This window comes from Suncus etruscus, chromosome 7 (assembly GCF_024139225.1).
Source record: "Suncus etruscus isolate mSunEtr1 chromosome 7, mSunEtr1.pri.cur, whole genome shotgun sequence".
In the NCBI taxonomy this organism is placed as follows: domain Eukaryota; kingdom Metazoa; phylum Chordata; class Mammalia; order Eulipotyphla; family Soricidae; genus Suncus; species Suncus etruscus.
The window spans coordinates 84,175,287-84,193,907 of NC_064854.1; the positions used below are offsets into that span (position 1 = coordinate 84,175,287).

The following is an 18,621-nucleotide window of genomic DNA, read 5'->3' on the forward strand; positions in this document are numbered from 1 at the left end:
TTTGATATGTCAAAGCCTAGCATAGATAGGCAATTATTAATGTTTGCCTTTCTTCCAATATTTACAGGTTCTTTTTCTTAAATTTCTATTGTGACCAATGTAAATTACAAGTCTTTCAAAGTTATATTTAAGATACATAATGATAATGAATTAGGGCCATTCCCACCACCAGTGTTGTCCTCCCTCCACCCTTGTTCCCAGCATGCATCCCATACCTCCCCTGGACTTCTAGTGTAACAGGTTCCTTTTTGTGCTGATTTTAGGTCCTCATTTATGAAATTCATAAGTTTTGGAGAACTAGGAATCTATTAGAATTTCTCTCCATATCTCTAGCTGCTGGCACCTTCCTTAGTTTACCCATTATTCTTTGTATAGGTGGGTTGGGATGCTGAAGTTTTGGGTATTTTTTATTTAAGTGGTCTGTGGTAGCCTCCAGATACCTGCTCTGCCCAGTGACACCCAAGTAGGGCAGTGGTGGCAACCACCATGCAGAGGTTGAGCTGGCCCTCAGGTCTTCCATCCTACTCTGTCACCTGTGGCATGGTGGCAGATATCTGTTCTGCCCAGTGCTGCCTAAGCAGGTTAGTGACTTAATATTTACAGGTTCTAAACAATAAATACTAGACTTGGAGGACACTCAGGCCTCAGTCCTGAGTGAGCCACTTTACCCCATGCTTTTATATCTCTCTCTTTTCCCCCATACTTTTGTCCTTATAATCGCCTTGCTCTCTCAATCATCACAGTGCTCCTTCTTCAGAACTGTTCACACAGAACAGTCCCTGTCAGCATGTATTCCAGTTCTGAGCCAACTTTCTGTCTCAGAAAGTCCTTTAAAACCAAATTCTTGGGATCAGAGAGACAGCACAGTAGTAAGACGTTTGTTTTGCAAGCAGCCAATCCAGGATGGATGATTGTTTGAATCCCAGCATCCCTGTGCCTACCAGGAGTGATTTCTGAGCACAGAGCCAGAAGTAACTCCAGAGCACTGCTGGGTTTGACCCCAAAATAAACAAACAAAAACCAAATTCTTGCTCTTTTTCAAAAAGTCTGGAAGGGACCGGAGAGATAGCACAGCAGCGTTTGCCTTGCAAGCAGCCGACCCAGGACCTAAGGTGGTTGGTTAGAATTCTGGTGTCCCATATGGTCCCCCGTGCCTGCCAGGAGCTATTTCAGATCAGATAGCCAGGAGTAACCCATGACCACTGCCAGGTGTACCCCCCAATAAAAGAATAAAGTCTGGAAAATATGCCCCATTTGCTCAAAAGAACATAAAAACAGGGTGGAGGCCCAGTCTCCTCCAAAGCAGCAGGAACCCCTAGAGTGATGAGCAGGTAAGAAACCTCACATATCCAAAAGAACAAAAACTGGAGAGGCCCAGCTCAGGCAGGTTGACACCCCTAAGCGATGAGCAGGCGAGTATCCCTCCATTCTAAAAGACAAAAACTTGGGTGGAAGTTGAGCTTCCGCCACAGCAGCAGGAACCCCTTGATTGAGGAGCAGGTGAGCACCACCACCCAAAAGGACAAAAACAGAGGAGCGATAAACTATTAGCAAAACTTTGTGTGAGAAACTTAATAAACTGAATTAGAAATAAAAAAGGGGAGGTTACTACAGACACTACAGAAATTCAAAGGGTAATTAGAGATTATTTCGAGAAACTCTACACCACAAAACAAGAGAACCTAGAAGAAATTAATAAAATATTAAACTCCTATAACCTCCCAAGATTAAACCAAGATGATCTTAAATATTTGAACAGAATTATCTCTATTGAGGAAATTGAAATGATAATCAAAAAACTTCCCAAGACAAAAGCCCAGATCCAGATGGACTCACTAGTATATTCTTCCAAAATTTTTCAGGCTCTTTCAGGAAACTGAAGAAATTGAAACACTCAAAATAGTTTTTATAAAGCTAACATCACCTTGATATCCAAAGCAGACAGAGATGCCACAAAAAAGAGAATTATAGGCCAATATATTTGATAAACACAGACGCAAATATCCTCAACAAAATACAATCAAATAGGATCCAACATCTCATCAAGAAGGTCACACACCATGGCCAAGTAAGATTCATTCTAGAGATGCAAGGACGGTTTAAAATATGCCAAGTCAATCAACATAGTACAACCTAACAATAAAAGGAAAAAATCATATGATCTTATAATTGGTGCAGAAAAGCATTTGATAAGGGCAACATTTGTTCATAATAAAAATGATCAGCAAGATGGGACTGAAAGGAACTTTTCCAATATAGTCAAGGCCATTTACAAGCCATTGGCAAATACTATACTTAATGGGGAAAAACTGAAAGCCTTTCTTCTAAAATCTTGTACAAGACAAGGCTGAATACCATGCATCTTCAATTCAATAATATTTGCCATGGCAATCAGGCAAGATAAAGATATTAATGGTATCCAATAGGAATGCAAGAAGTCAAATTCTCACTATTTGCAGATGACATGATACTATATTTAGAAAATCATAAAGATTCTACCAGTAAGGCATTTTAGAAATAATATATTTGTATAGCAAAGTGGGAGGCTACAAAATCAATACACAAAAATCCAAGACCCTATTATATACAAATAATGATAGAGAAGAAAAAACAGCCTGAGGGACAACAGGGAAAATCTTCAGCCTTCTGGCACCCAGGACCCTATCACAGGCCAGGAAAGTCATCCCCATCTTAAGAAACAGAGTCAGAGGAGTTCCCAGGCAACACACTTCTCCTAGTCTATGAACCCCAACATGGCACAAAAAAAATCATCTCACTGCAAGCATGACAATGGGGGAAATAATACAGACCTCCAACATTCTTAGAGAATGAAGATGGTAGCTCTGAAGACCCAACATATACCGATCAACAACATAGCCTCTCAGAGGACTTTAGAGAAAAAATATGGAGGATGTTCAAAGAACTCAAAGAAAGCATGGAACTAACAATCTGAATGAATCACAACCAAGACTCAAGAAGATATGAAAGCAGAAATTAAAAAAAAAACTTCAAAGTAAACTACAGGGTTGAAAGCTTGGTAGGCAAAATGAAAAGCTCATTTGAAGATCTCACCAGCAGAACTGTTAAGGACAGAATCAGTGAGCTGGAGGATGAGCTGCATAATACCTCATTAAAACAGAAGATGTTGAAAAAGAGTCATAAAATAAATGACCAGATGATGGAAAAAAGTCCTCAAAGAATGTGAATAAATGAAAGTAGAAGTCTGGGATAAATTCAACAGAATAAGAATAAGAACAATAACAATCATTGTAGTCCTAGAGACCCATGAAAGTCTCCATGAAAAATAAACAGTCAAGGACTACATTGCAAAGAAACTTCAGAACTAAATAGTGCATACAACCACATCCTGAATACCCAAAGAGTATCAGCTAAGAGATGCAAATAAAAGTAACCCAAGGCCCATCATAACCACAATGATAGGGATAGAATGCTGAAGGCAGTGAGATCAAAAAAGAAATTGCACATAAAGAACCATCCTTAAGATTTACAACAGGGTCCAGAGAGATGGCATGGAGGTAGGGCATTTGCCTTGCATGCTGAAGGACAGTGGTTCGAATCCTGGCATCCCCTATGGTTCCCCGAGTCAAGAGAGAGAGAGAGAGAGAGAGAGAGAGAGAGAGAGAGAGAGAGGAGAGAGAGAGAGAGAGAAAGAGAGAGAGAGATTTACAGCAAATCTATCACAAGCAACTCTCAAGATCCAAGGCATTGGTGAGATATAGTGACAACTCAATAAAATGAGTGCTTCACCAAGAGTACTTCAATCCAGCTAGACTTACATTCAGATTTGAAACTGCTTCACAGATAAATGAAAATTTACAGGCTCAAAACCAACCGTAAAAGAAAAAACAAAGGGTGTACTTTAAGATAAAGCAGACCCAACAAACATACCAAACTCCTACAAAACAATGACACCTAATCCAATGAAAATCCACTTTCAACATCAATGGATTAAATACACCAATCAAGAGACACTAAATGGCAAAACAAAAAATGAATCCAACATCTTGCTATATAAAAGAAACACATCTGAACAGTAAGAGCAAACATAGACTCAAAGTCTAAGACTGGAGCACAATCATTCAAGCAAATAACTCCATGAAAAAGGCTGGGGTGGTCATACTATTAAATGATGACACAGACTTTAGGATTAAAAAGTTATGAGACACTTCTTAGTAAGCATTTCTTGCAAATCAAGGGATGTATTCACCAAGAAGAAATCACACTTCTAAACAACTGTTGATAAACTTGAAGACATCAGTAGAAAAACAATAATACTGGGAGACTTAACACTGACTTGTCATCCCTAGATAGGTCAACCAGGCTAACACTTAGCAAAGATATACTGACTCCAAAGGAAGAAACAGAAGAGTTGCTTAGCAAATATATATAGAGCTTTTAATCCCAAGTAAACAATACACATTCTCTCCAATGCATATGGGGCTTTCTCCAAGGTAGATACATGCTGGCAATAAAACATCTCCACAAAATCAAGAGAATAATTTTTTCCTGCTTTCTTCTTAAAGCATAAAGCACTGAAAATGGAGGTAAATTACAGGCAGACATGAAGACATAACTTAAAAATCTGGAAATAAAACAGTTCATATTGAACAAACAATGGTCAGAGATAAAATCAAAGAAGAAATCAACAGATTCCTGGAAAAATTGAGAATAAAGACACAAATTGTCAGAATTTGTGGGAACAACAAAAGCGGCATTAAGAAGGAAATTTATAGCTTTACAAGCATTCATCAGAAAAGGAATAAAAGGCTTACATAAATCATTTAATTTCACAGATAAGAAAATTTAGAAAATGACAAACAAAATGAGATGAAAGTAAGCATGCAGAAGAAAATAATAAAACTTAAATATAAATGACTGGGCACCAAAAAGACAATCCAAAAGATCAATTAAAGCAACAGCTGATTCTTTGAAAAAAATAAACAACAAGATTGATGATACATCAGCAAGACTCACAAAGAAATGCAGAGAAAAACTAAATAAAGAGAATCAAAAATGAAAAGGGGATGGCCACTACAGACACCACAGAAATTCAAAGGATAATAAGAGATTACTTTGAGAATCTCTATGTCAAAAATGAAGAAAACATGGAAGAAATTAATAACTCTTTGGACTCCTACAACTTTCCAAGATGATCTGGAATACCTGAACAGACCTAACAGACCTATCACTATTGAGGAAATTGAAAGGTTATCAAAGGACTTCCCTCAAACAAAAGCCCTGGTCTAAATGGATTCACTACTGAAATCTTTCAAAACTTTAAAGAGGACTTCCAGTCCTCTTAAAGCTCTTCCAGGAAACTGAAGAAACAGAAAAAGAAACATTCCCAAACAGCTTCTATGAAGCCAACCTCACCCTGATACAAAAGTAGACAATGACACTACAGAAAAGGAAAGAAAAACAAAAGAAAAGAAAAAAGGAAGGAAGGAAGGAAGGAAGGAAGGAAGAAAGAAAGAAAGAAAGAAAGAAAGAAAGAAAGAAAGAAAGAAAGAAAGAAAGAAAGAAAGAAAGAAAGAAAGAAAGAAAGAAAGAAAGAAAGAAAGAAAGAAAGAAAGAAAGAAAACTATAGACCCAATCCTTGATGAACATGGATGCAAAGATACTCAACAAAATACTAGCAAATTGAATCCAACATTCATCAAGAAGCATATTTAACCATGAACAAGCAGTATTCATTGCAGGGCTGGTTTAACATACACAAGTCAATCAATATAATACACCATATCAATAAAAGAAAAACAGGGGCCAGAGAGATAGCATGAAGGTAAGGCATTTGCCTTTCGTGCTGAAGCATGGTAGTTTGAATCCCAGCATCCCATATGGTCCCCTGTGTCTGCCAGGGGCGATATTGGAGCATAGAGCCAGGAGTAAACCCTGAGTGCTGCCAGGTGTGACCCAAACACCAAAAAAAAAAAAAAAAAAAAAAAAAAAAGGAAAATATATAATCATAACAATAGACACTGAGGAAGCATTTGACAAAGACCAAAACATATTCATGATTAAAAATATCTCAATAAAATGGGAATTGAAGGAACTTTTTTCAATACTGCCACAAACCCATTTATCATAAACTTACTTCAAACATTATACTCAATGGGGAAAAACTAAAAGCCTTTCTTCTAAAATCTGGCAGAAGATAAGGTTTCCCCCTCTTATCATGTCTATTCAAAGTACTGGAACTATTTAACATTGCAATTAGGCAAGAAAAACACATAAAAAACATCCATATAGGAAAGGAAAAAGTGAAGCTGTTGTGTGCAGATGACATGATACTGTATCTAGAAAATCATAAAACACTAAAAACAATAGACATGTACAGTAAAGAGGCAGCGTATAAAGTTAATATGCAAACATTTATGACTTTTCTATACACAAATAATGAAAGAGAAGAAAAAGGTATTAAAAACGCAAACCCATTCACAAGTGTGCCTCAGAAAATCAAGTAACTTGGAGTCAATGTAACTAAAGCAACGAAAGAGCTATACAAAGAAAACTACAAAACAGTACTTCAAGAAATAAAAGATGACAAACTGAAATGGAGACATATACCCTGCTCAGAGAGAAAGAGGGTAAACATCATTAAAATGTCGGCAAAAGCTGGCTCCCTGTGTGTGACACCAGGCGGGGAAAATCCGCAAAAGTACACCAGCCCAGTGGGGCTCAGCTGTGAAAGACTGTGAGTGTGACCTGTCTATGTCTGTCTACTGTCCTCTTGCGTGAAACTCTTGCGAGTGGGGCAAAAAGAGGCTCAGAGGAGCACGGCCGCTCCGCTCGCTACGCGGCCGTGCACTCTTTCTAAGGAAAGAACTCCATTGCAACAAGAAGGAAAAATCACACTAAGAACGGCGCTATATCACAGAAGCAAACATTTCTCTCTGGACTGTCTTCTCTGTTGCATGCTTGGGCCTAAGATTTGACCCAGTGTGAGGCTTCATCCACGGAGGACTCCCCTCCCTTAGAGGCAAGTCAGCCCATCCAGAAAGGGAGGAGCCAGAGGAGTGTGCTGCCTACATCATATAGACAATGAATACCACTACAACACGTAGAAAAACCCACAATACAAGTGTGACAATGGGGAAACAACGCAGGCCAGCATCAGACATAGAGAATGAAGATGACAATTCTGAGGACCAGATAATGACTGAACAACTAATCAACCTCTCAGATAAGGACTTTAGACTAGCAATATGGAAGGTGCTCAACAGACTCCAAGAAACCATGGATCGAGTTGAACAGAACACTAATAAGAACCAAGAAAATATGAAGGCAGAAATGACAAAACTCCATACTGAAATAACATGTCAACTAACAGGACTGAAAAAGTCAGTAAACGAAGTGAATGACAAAATGGATAAGCTCTGGGACAGGGTATCAGAAGCTGAGAATAGACTTGGTGCTGTGGAAGATGAGATACATAACAATTCCATACAGCAGGAGAGATTGGACAAAAAACTTAAAGCAAATGAGCAGACAATGGAAAAATTAGTCAAAGAATGGGAACAGACGAAAATAGAAGTCTATGATAAGATCAACAGAAACAACTTAAGAATCATTGGAGTCCCAGAGACCCAGGAAGAAAATTTCCAGGAAGAATCAATGGTCAAGAACATCATTAAAGAGAAACTTCCAGAGCTAAAGAATATATGTGATCAAATCCTGCATGCCCGAAGAGTACCAACCAAAAGAGACCCCAGAAAAACCACCCCAAGACACATCCTAGTCACAATGACAAATCCCACAGATAGAGACAGAATTCTGAAAACAGCAAGATCAAAAGGGGAAATCATGTTCAAGCAAGCTTCCCTGAGATTTACAGCAGACCTGTCACCAGAAACGCTCAATGCCAGAAAGCAGTGGTGGGATATTGTGACAAGACTGAATGAAATGAATGCTTCACCCAGAATACTATACCCAGCAAAACTCACTTTCCGGTTTGATGGAAGAATACATGGTTTCACAGACAAAAAACAGCTCAGAAACTTCACAGACACAAAACCAGTCTTAAGAGAAAAACTGAAAGACCTAATCTAAGACAAGACTACCCAAAAGACACACCAAATTTTGAAATAAAGATGGCGTTAAATCCCAGGACAATTCTTTCTCTCAACGTCAATGGACTAAATGCACCAGTTAAGAGACACAGAGTGGCTAAATGGATCAAAAAACTCAATCCAACCTTCTGCTGCCTACAAGAAACGCACCTGAATAGTCAGAACAAATATAGACTCAAAATAAAAGGCTGGAGAAAAGTTATCCAAGCAAACAACACCCATAAAAAAGCTGGAGTGGCCATACTAATATCAGATAATGCAAACTTTATACTCAGGAAGGTTGTAAGGGACAAAGACGGACATTTTATATTAATCAAGGGGTACGTAGAGCAGGAAGAATTCACTCTCCTAAACATATATGCACCGAATGAGGGGCCAGCAAAATATTTAATACAACTGTTGACAAATCTGAAAAATAATATCAACAACAACACAATAATTGTGGGGGACCTTAACACGGCTTTGTCAACACTGGATAGGTCAACCAGACTGAAACCCAACAAGAATATACTAGACCTGAGGAGAGAAATGGAAGAAAGAGGCCTAGTGGATATATATAGGACACTCCATCCCCAGAAACCTGGATACACATTCTTCTCCAATGTACATGGGACATTCTCCAGGATAGACTACATGCTGGCACATAAAACATACCTCCATAAGATCAAGAGGATAGAAATTTTGCAGACTACCTTCGCTGACCACAAGGCTCTGAAATTATTTGTGAACTCCAAAGGGACTCAGAAGAAACACTTTAACACCTGGAAGTTAAACAGCCTCATGCTCAATAACCAGTGGGTCCGAGATGAAATCAAGGAGGAAATCAAAAGGTTCCTGGAAACAAATGACAATAAAGACACAAACTCTCAGAACTTATGGGACACAGCAAAAGCAGTACTGAGAGGAAAATTTATAGCTTTGCAAGCACACATCAGGAAGGAAGAAGGAGCTTACCTGAGTAGCTTAATGACACAGCTAATAGAACTAGAAAATGCTCAACAAAAGGACCCAAGAATAGGAAGACAGAAGGAAATAACAAAGCTGAGAGCAGAAATCAACGAAGTGGAAACTCAAAAAACAATCCGAAAGATCAACGAAAGCAGAAGTTGGTTCTTTGAAAAAATAAACAAGATTGATAGACCACTGGCAAACCTAACAAAGAAAGAGAGAGAGAGAAACTTGATAACTCGTATCAGGAATGAAAAAGGAGAGATCACTACTGATATGACAGAGATTCAAAGGGTAATCAGAAACTACTTTGAAAAACTCTACGCCACTAAAAATGAGAACCTGGAAGAAATGGATAAATTCTTGGACTCTTATAATCTTCCACGGTTGAAGGAAGAGGATGTATCATATCTAAACAACCCCATCACCATTGATGAAATTAAAACAGTAATCAAATGTCTGCCGAAAAACAAAAGCCCAGGTCCAGATGGATTCACTAATGAATTCTATCAAACTTTCCAAGAGGAACTACTGCCAATCTTGGCAAGACTCTTTCATGAAATTGAACAAACAGAAACACTTCCAAATAGCTTTTATGAAGCCAACATCACCTTGATACCTAAACCAGACAGAGACGCTACCAAAAAAGAAAATTACAGACCAATATCACTGATGAATGCAGATGCAAAGATCCTCAACAAAATCCTGGCAAATAGGATTCAATGCCTCGTTAAGAAGATCATCCACTACGATCAAGTAGGTTTCATCCCAGGAATGCAAGGCTGGTTTAACATCCGTAAATCTATCAACATAATACACAACATCAATAACAAGAAAAATAAAAACCACATGATCATATCAATAGATGCAGAGAAAGCATTTGATAAGGTCCAACACCCATTCTTGATCAAAACTCTCAGCAAGATGGGAATGGAGGGAACCTTTCTCAATATAGTGAAGGCCATCTACCACAAGCCAGTGGCAAATATTATCCTCAATGGAGAAAAACTGAAAGCCTTCCCTCTAAATTCTGGCACAAGACAAGGCTGTCCTCTCTCACCACTCCTATTCAAAATGTCAATACTTCCTAAAGCACTGTACAGATTTAATGTAATTCCTATAAAAACACCCATGTCATTCTTGAAAGAAGTGGATCAGATGCTTCAGAAATTCATATGAATAAATGTCACAAATATCTAAAGCTATCCTAGACAAAAAATATGATGGGAGAAATCACTTTTCCCAACTTTAAACTGTACTATAAAATGCAGTTGTCATTAAAACTGCATAGTACTGGAATAAAGACAGATCCTTAGATCAATATACATGAATATCTGGAGATAGACATACAGGTTTATAAATAATTAATTTTTGATAAAGGAGTAAAAAATACAAAGTGGAACAAAGCTCTTCAGCAAGTGGTGCTAAGAAAACTGGACAAGTAATGCAAAAAAATTGAACTCAGTCCTCTTTTTATTTGTTTATTTATTTATTTATTTATTTTTGGGCCACATCTGGCAGCACTCAGGGGTTACTCCTGGCTCTCTGCTTGGAAGCCGCTCCTGTCAGGCTCAGGGGACCATATGCAATGCCAGGAATCAAAATCTGGTCCCAGGATGCAAGGACTGTGTGCAAGACTCAGTCTTGTTTTTAACACCATGCAATAGGACAACTAAAAATAAATTAAAGACTTAAAATCAGACTTGAAATAGTGAGGTATATAGAGGAAAACATAGGCAGAATACTCTATGCATTGAATCTAACGGCATCTTCATGGGTGAAATACCACTGGACCAAGTAAGTAAAAGCAAAGAAAAACAAAGAGGATGGCATTAGACTCACAAACTTCTGTACCTCAAAAACAAACAAACAAACAAACAAACTAGTGACTAGGATAGAACGACCACCCACAGAATGGGAGAAACTATTCACCCAATATCCATCTGATAAGGGGCTAATATCTAAGACATACACGGCATTGATCGAACTTTACTAGAAAAATATGTGACCCTATCCAAAAATGGGGAGAACATATGAACATATATAAACAGAAACATCCTCAAAGAATAAATTCAAGTGGCCAAAAGGCACATGAAAAAAATGTTCCTAATCGCTAATCATCGGAGATGGAAATAAAAACAACAATAAGATACCATCTTACATGACAGAAACTGGCACACATCACAAAAAAAAACAAAAACAAAACAAAACAAAAAAACAACAAGAACAAGTATTGATGTAAATACAGGGAGAAAGGGATTCTTATTCACTGCTGGTAAGAATGCCATGATGTCCATCCTTTCTGGAAAACAATATGGAGATTCCTCAAAATACTGGAAATTGAGCACTCAATATAACTTCTAGGAACACACACACACACACACACACACACACACAAAACACATCCTAGGAACACAAAAACACAATACAAAAATGTCCTCTGCACTCCTATGTTCACCACAGCACTATTTACAATAGTCAGAATTTGGAAACAACCAGGTGTGGCATAACTACATAATGGAATACCATACAGCCATTATAAAAAATGAAGTTATGAAATTTGCCTATACATGGATGGACATGGGGATTATTATGCTGAATGAAATGAGTTAGAGGGAGAGGGATAGACATAGTCTCATTCATTTGTTGGATATAAGAAGAACAGAAGACAGTATGGTAATAATATACAATAGAGATGAGGGTTGGGAGGACCAACCCATGTCTTGTCCAACCAACTCTTGTCACAAAGAGCAGTGAGTACAATTAGAACACTAACTGCACTGACAACTACCATGACAATGATAGTGAGAAAGAGAAACAGAATGCCTGATTCAAAGACAGGCAGAGGGCCAGAGGGGAGGCAAATGGGGGACACTAATGGTGGGAAAATTGCATTGGTGAAGGGTGGTATATATCTGTGAGAGAAACCCAACAATGACTCTTCTTAACCACAGTGCTTCGATTTTAAAAATTAATTTTAGGGGTGGAGTGATAGCACAGTGGTAGGGTGTTTGCCTTGCATACTGCTGATCCAGGACGGTCCTTGGTTTGATCCCTGGTGTCCCATATGGTCCCCAAGCCAGGAGCAATTTCTGAATGCATAGCCAGGAGTAACCCTGAGCGTCACAGGGTGTGGCCCAAAAACCAAATATATATATTTTTTAAAAGTCTGAAAAGCAGTTTAGCCCGGGCTGTAAGTGAATGTGTCAATTTGGGGAGTGCACTGCTCATTCTGGAACCACAGGGTACCCAGTTGTTAGGGGCTTACATAAAATTCCTAGCAAGGCTCTTGTTCTAGACTTAGAAGCTGTGGTTTCACCTTTATAGTCTGATACCTGGTTTCCCAGTTAGCACAGGGTCAGAGCTTTGCGTGCTGCACCAGGATCTTTCTAATCTAATGTCCAATAGAATGACAGAGCTCTCTTAGAGCCACAATCAAGCCAGAAGTGACATCTAGAAAAGGCTACTGCTGAGCACCTGAAAGCCTAGTTAGTCCACTGAGGTCCCACCCATGCAGCAGAGGTCAGAGACACTGTCTTGAGCTGGGTCAGCTAAAATGGCTAAACAGAGATTACTCAGCTTTGACAAAAGCAGCAATATTTCCTGACAGTGGTTGTGTGTGTGTGTGTGTGTGTGTGTGTGTGTGTGTGTGTGTGTAGCTAAAATCATCTCCACATTACTCAGCTCTGACAAAAGCAGCAACATTTCCTGACAGTGGTTATGTGTGTGTGTGTGTGTGTGTGTGTGTGTGTGTGTGTGTGTGTGTGTGTGTGTGTGTGTGTGTGTGTGTGTGTGTGTGTGTAGCTAAAATCATCTCCGACTAGCTCAATTTCAATGCACAAGCTGAATGCTCTCTTCCTAGCCTCACCCTCTGCCACAAGGCATGTGTCCCTCTTCAGGGTGCAGTACAGGATTAGGGCTTTGTCCCAAAAGCACAGGCACCCTAGAGTTTAACAACAGCCAGGTATACTGAGGGTCACCCTACAATTCAAGAAGTAGGAAATTCATCTGTGGTATTAGAAGGACTTCATATCAAGAAAAGCCAAGGACGCTCACTGCCCCTTTCTTGTCCCTGACTGTTTGTGTGCTCATGAGAAACGCCAATAACAGAGACAGAGGGAATTCTTGGGTGTGGCCAATGTAGCTGACCAACCTGACCTCCCCACTCCATGAGATTCTTGAGGAGGTATTTCAGGGATTATTACTTTCCTCCAGCAGATGGTGATGAGGTACAAGTTCACAACCCTGGAAGATCCATTCTGCAGCCAGATTTCTTTTGAATCACCCTGTGCACTTAACACTTACTGCACATGACCCCAAACCTCATCATTGTTTGCTCATGAGGCAGTGCTTTGGGTGCACATAGAGCCAGCAGAGCCAATTCTATGCCCTGATGAACTACATGTACTGTCATAACTCAGTGACAGTGATGATGCTGGCAATTACAGAGCACTGGTCACACATCGATGTTGAGCTCAGTCACATTATATATCATTAACTCGCCTAATTGAACAGATAGATTTTAAAACAGTTTATGCAGCTCTAAGTATATGAAATGTAAATGAACTGTTTCAGAACAAGAAATGCTGATCACAGACTTTGTGATAAATTAAGTGCCTAAGTTATTCACCTATGGCTCTGGATTATCCCTGGGGACTGGAGTACAATTATGGTGAAAGTCACATCAGTTTGCAGAATGTCCAAACTTCTCTGCAAACATGGTGACTCCGGACTGGAGAGACAGTACACATGGCTGATCCAGGTTTGATTCTTTGTACCCTACAGAGTATCCTGACGTCCTTCTGGAGTGGTATTGATTACCATCAGGTATGGCCCATAAGTCCAAAATAACAAAAACAAAATTAGTGACTAATAAAATTTAGAGGCCAAAAATTACTAAGAGGTGGGATGCTCCCTTCTTACTCCCCTGTTTGCATGGTCTGCTGACATCAGCACAGTGGGGTTGGGTAGGGTTGAATGCACTGGCAACTCAACTGGCATCTCTCAGTTATTCCTGCACAGGCAAGCTCATCCTAAGGCTGCTCAATGGTTCATGCTCAGGGTTTTCCTGGGGGTTGGAGACTGAGGAGGGATGAAGGACACAGGACATAGAACCACATAAAGAATAGTCGAAGTGGATGAGTATGAGTAGTATTTCACCTCGACTTCTGGGGAGGGTCTGATCAGGCTGAGGTAGCCAGATGGCTCCTATAGAGTCTACAGAGTCCAGAAAGGCCCAGAGAGCCAAAGCCCAGAGAGATTTAGTTTTTCACTCTCCTTCAAAACAACATTGGTGAAATAGCTCCCATGGCTTGTGGTGTCACTTTCAACAACTGGAGCCAAAAAGCTTTCTAAGGTCCCTACAATCTTACTGTCAGCAGGCCAGGGTCTTCTAAAACCAGACAGTGAAGAATGGACAGGGATAGAGAGAGTTAGCTCATACTTATGTCCAAAAATGGCCAGATCACCTACAATAACAGACAGATCCAAGAATCCTCATCAAAACCATAATGTATTACTTGTAGAATAAAACAAGGAATCATGATATTCATTTGGAAATACAAAGGACCCAGAGCCTAACAATTCTGAAAAAAAAAGAAAGAAAAATAGAATAATAATGGAGATCATTTTCAGACTTCAAACCACACCACTGGATAAAGCAATGTCAATCTGGAATAAGCCTAGATAGACAGATCTGTAGAGCAGAATTGAGAGTACAGAAATTATGTTATACTTTCCTATTCAACCAAAAAGCCAAAAGCATGCAACAGAAAAAGTAAAGTTTCTTTGATGATGCTGCTGGCAAAACTGCAGTCACAGGTAAGTGAATGAAACTAGAAGATCTCCTTATGCCACATATGAAATTCATTCAAAACAGGTTAACATCCTGGATGTGAGACGTGAAACTACAAACTACTTAGAAAAGCACAACACAATCAATAGGAACTTCAGAGATATCTCCAGGAACTGGACTAAAACACTAAGGAGTAAGAAGCAAAGATACATGAATGACATTATATGCAACTACAGTGCTTTGGAACAGAAAAAGGAGACAAAAAAGAGATAACTCGCGGAAGTTACCAGAATGTCCTCCATTTGGCAAAAAAATACACCAAACTCAAACATTTCAACAACAAAAAAGTCAAGCAATCCAATTAAAGATCAGCAGAGCATTGGGGTCAGAGAGATAGCACAGCAGTGAATGCCTTGCAAGCAGCCTATCCAGGACCTAAGGTGGTTGGTTCAAATCCCGGTGTCCCATATGGTCTCCCGTGCCTGCCAGGAGCTATTTCTGAACAGATAGCAAGGAGTAGCCCCTGAGCACTGCCAGGTGTGACCCAAAATCAAACAAACAAACAAAAACAGCAGAGCACTGGAGCAATAGCACAGTGGAAAGACGTTTGCCTTTGGGCCGGAGAGATAGCATGGAGGCAGAGCGTTTGCCTTACATCCAGAAGGACAGTGGTTCGAATTCTGGCATCCCATATGGTCCCTCGTGCCTGCCAGGGTCGACTTCTGAGCACAGAGCCAGAAGTAACCCGAGTGCTGCCGGGTGTGACACAAAAACCGAAAGAAAAAAAAGATGTTTGCCTTGCATGCAGCCAACACAAAGACAGTGGTTTGAATCCCAGCACCCCATATGGTCACCCATATGGGTACCTGTCAGGAGTGACTTCTGAGCGCGGAGCCAGGAATAACTCCTGAGTGCCTCTGGTGTGACCCAAAAACCAAAAAATTATAAAAAGGCTGAGAACAGTGACAGTTCTGAAAATACATATTATTCGGGGCCAGAGAGATAGCACAGTAGTAGGGCATTTGCCTGCATGTGGCCAACCTGGGAGGGACCTGGTTTGACTCATGGCATCCCATATGGTCTCCCAGCCTACCAGGGGCGATTTCTAATTGCAGAGCCAGGAGCGACCCCTGAGTGCTGCTGGGTGTGGCTCAAAAACCAACCAACCAACCAATCAATCAATAAATAAATAAAGTTAAAAAAATAAATAGCAGAGGATTTGAATACATTTCTCCAAAGATGTGCAGATGGGCAATAGGCACATACAAAAACTTTCATCTCTTATTATCAGGAAATGCAAAATCAAAGCTCTACTAAAATATGCCCTTAGTTCTGTGAGGATGACTACTTTCCAGATAACAAAAAACAAGTATGTACAAAAATATGGAGAAGAAAGAAGGGCCCTTAGGAGGGAGTCTAGATTGGTCATCGTCTGGGGAAAGAGGGTGGAGATTTCTCAGAAAATTAAGACTAGAAATAGCATGCAATACAGTCATTTACCTTCAGGGCAACTATTATAATAATTTGAAAATTTAAAGAGCTATAAGTACCCCTATTCATTGCAGCAATATTTACAACAGCAACAATATAGAAGTGGAATCTATACACAAGGCACTTGCTCAGCTCTCAAGAAGAAGGACTCCTACACTGAGAGAAATCCTACAGGGAGAGGTTTGTTTGTAGTGAAGTAAGTCAAATAGAGGAAGACAAAGTTATCTGACTCCAATGGTCACTGAGAAGATTAATGAAGTAAATAATGTAACAAACTTCTGAAGTATTAGCACAGAATAGTGGTCTGAGGGGAAGGAGGTGGCTAAGCCAGGTAAAAAAAAGCATTATATGGAGATACAAGTGTATAGAAATGTAGGATGTCCAAAATGAGTGCGAAAAAAAGGTGACATGATTTATATAAAGTTACATTTAAAAGACTGTGCCTGGACACTACATACTGTTATAAACCACGATTACATCAGTTCAAATATCGCCTTTGGAGAAGACATACCACACTCTCCCTTTAAGAATCAGGTATGTATCCACAAGTTGTGACAACTTCCTACTCTTACAAGCAGATCCAGTCACACCCAGATGGTCTCTGCAGAAAGCCCTGGTGCCATTTCAGATTCAAATGACTACACATTATGCCCGTGGTGAAAGCCAACTAACTTTTATAGGGTTAATTTAATTAAACACAGGGACAGTGTTTCCATTCTAAAATATCACACCTTCATTTTCAAACTAATTAAAATTGAGTTTGATGGGAAGATACAGATGATAATAAAGGGCACCAAAAGTAAAAGGTTTCAAAGACTGATTTTTTTTCATTTGGGGAATGGCTGTCTACATTTCAGATTTGTAGCCTACCCTGGGGCTCATTGTATTTGTAGGGAAGCGGGAGGGCAGGTGGGTCTGAGTGACAGGGAAGACTTGGTAAGTTTGACTCCATGGGAGGTATGGGAGTGAGCAGTGGGGAAGTATAGGAGTGATCCAAACTCCTGGGGAACTGAATGGGAATCTGGACATGGACAGTGGGTGTTTGTCCTGATGATTTCTAAACACCTCTTGAAGATGTGGCTCAAGCTGGCTGCAGTCTGCTGTTCTATATAGGCTGCACTCCATTAAGGGTTAACCTTATAGCTCATGCCATCTCACAATATAAATCCTTTTACTTTCCCCATAAATAAAGAAAACACCAGCTGCAGAATAATAAGAGGTGGTATATAAACAAGCTAAAACAGAAACTAAAAATAGAAGCTAAATAAAAGCTAAAAATGTACGTGTGTTAAGTTTCACATAAAAAGCATCAGGTATATCTCTTCTCACATTACAGTCTCTTCTTAAAGGCACAACTCTTTTCCTACTCCATTAATGTTCTGAAGTTCCATTTTAAGTGAAGGTGCCAAACTGTTCCTAAATGACACCCTACCATATATACAATCCTAATCACATAAACTACACCCTACCCTCTATACAACAACCCTAAAACTCTAACATAAACTATACCTTATTCATAAACAAACCCTATCTTGTAAATGACAACCTAATAAATTACTCCCTATCTTATAAACCACACCATAAAACTCTACCCTATCTCATAAACTACACCCAACCTACAATATACCCTGTTCTATAAACTCACCTTATCTCATAAACTTACCCTATGCCACACATATGCCCAATTCAACATCCTATCCCATAAACTATACTCTATCCTATAAACTACACCTTAACCTCTCAGCTCCACCCTATATCAGAAACTATAGCCTTCCATAGCCACTTGCTTTTGAAAGTCACTTGCATATTTCCACATTATCAAAGGGTGATGATTTGGGAGAGGCAAAAATGTTACATGAAACCCAGGGGTTTGTTGAAAAGATGGACTTGAAAATGGGGGCTTTCTGTGGCAAATCTTCCTAACTTGGTTAATTATTTATAAACAAGGAAAAGGTGATGTCTGAATCTGGTTAATTATTTTTATGGAGGAGGGGTTGGCTTCAAGCTTCAAGTGAGTTCATTGTGATCCTTTATGCTCTTGCCTGCTACTGTGCTTCTAGTGTTCCCTCTTGCATGAACAGCTTCCTCACACCTGCTTTGCTCCTAATACCTGGAACCAAAACCAATCCCAATGTCAAGCCACCAGCATCTATTTCTGCAGAGCCTCGGGAACAATCACACACTTACATGTGCATGTACACGCAACTGCACACACATATACAAACCAAGAAGATGTCCTGAAGTATCACCTTGCAGCTTTGTGGAGTGCAAGATATAAAGGCTATTACTTCTGTGGAC

The 18,621-nt window shown here is 39.6% G+C and overlaps 1 protein-coding gene across 1 annotated transcript in view; it reads right to left on the reverse strand.

Moving 5' to 3' along the window:
• Positions 1 to 18,621, reverse strand: part of PDZRN3 (PDZ domain containing ring finger 3) — a 116,463-nt gene that overhangs the window by 11,750 nt on the left and 86,092 nt on the right. The gene's annotated exons all lie outside the window — the stretch shown is intronic.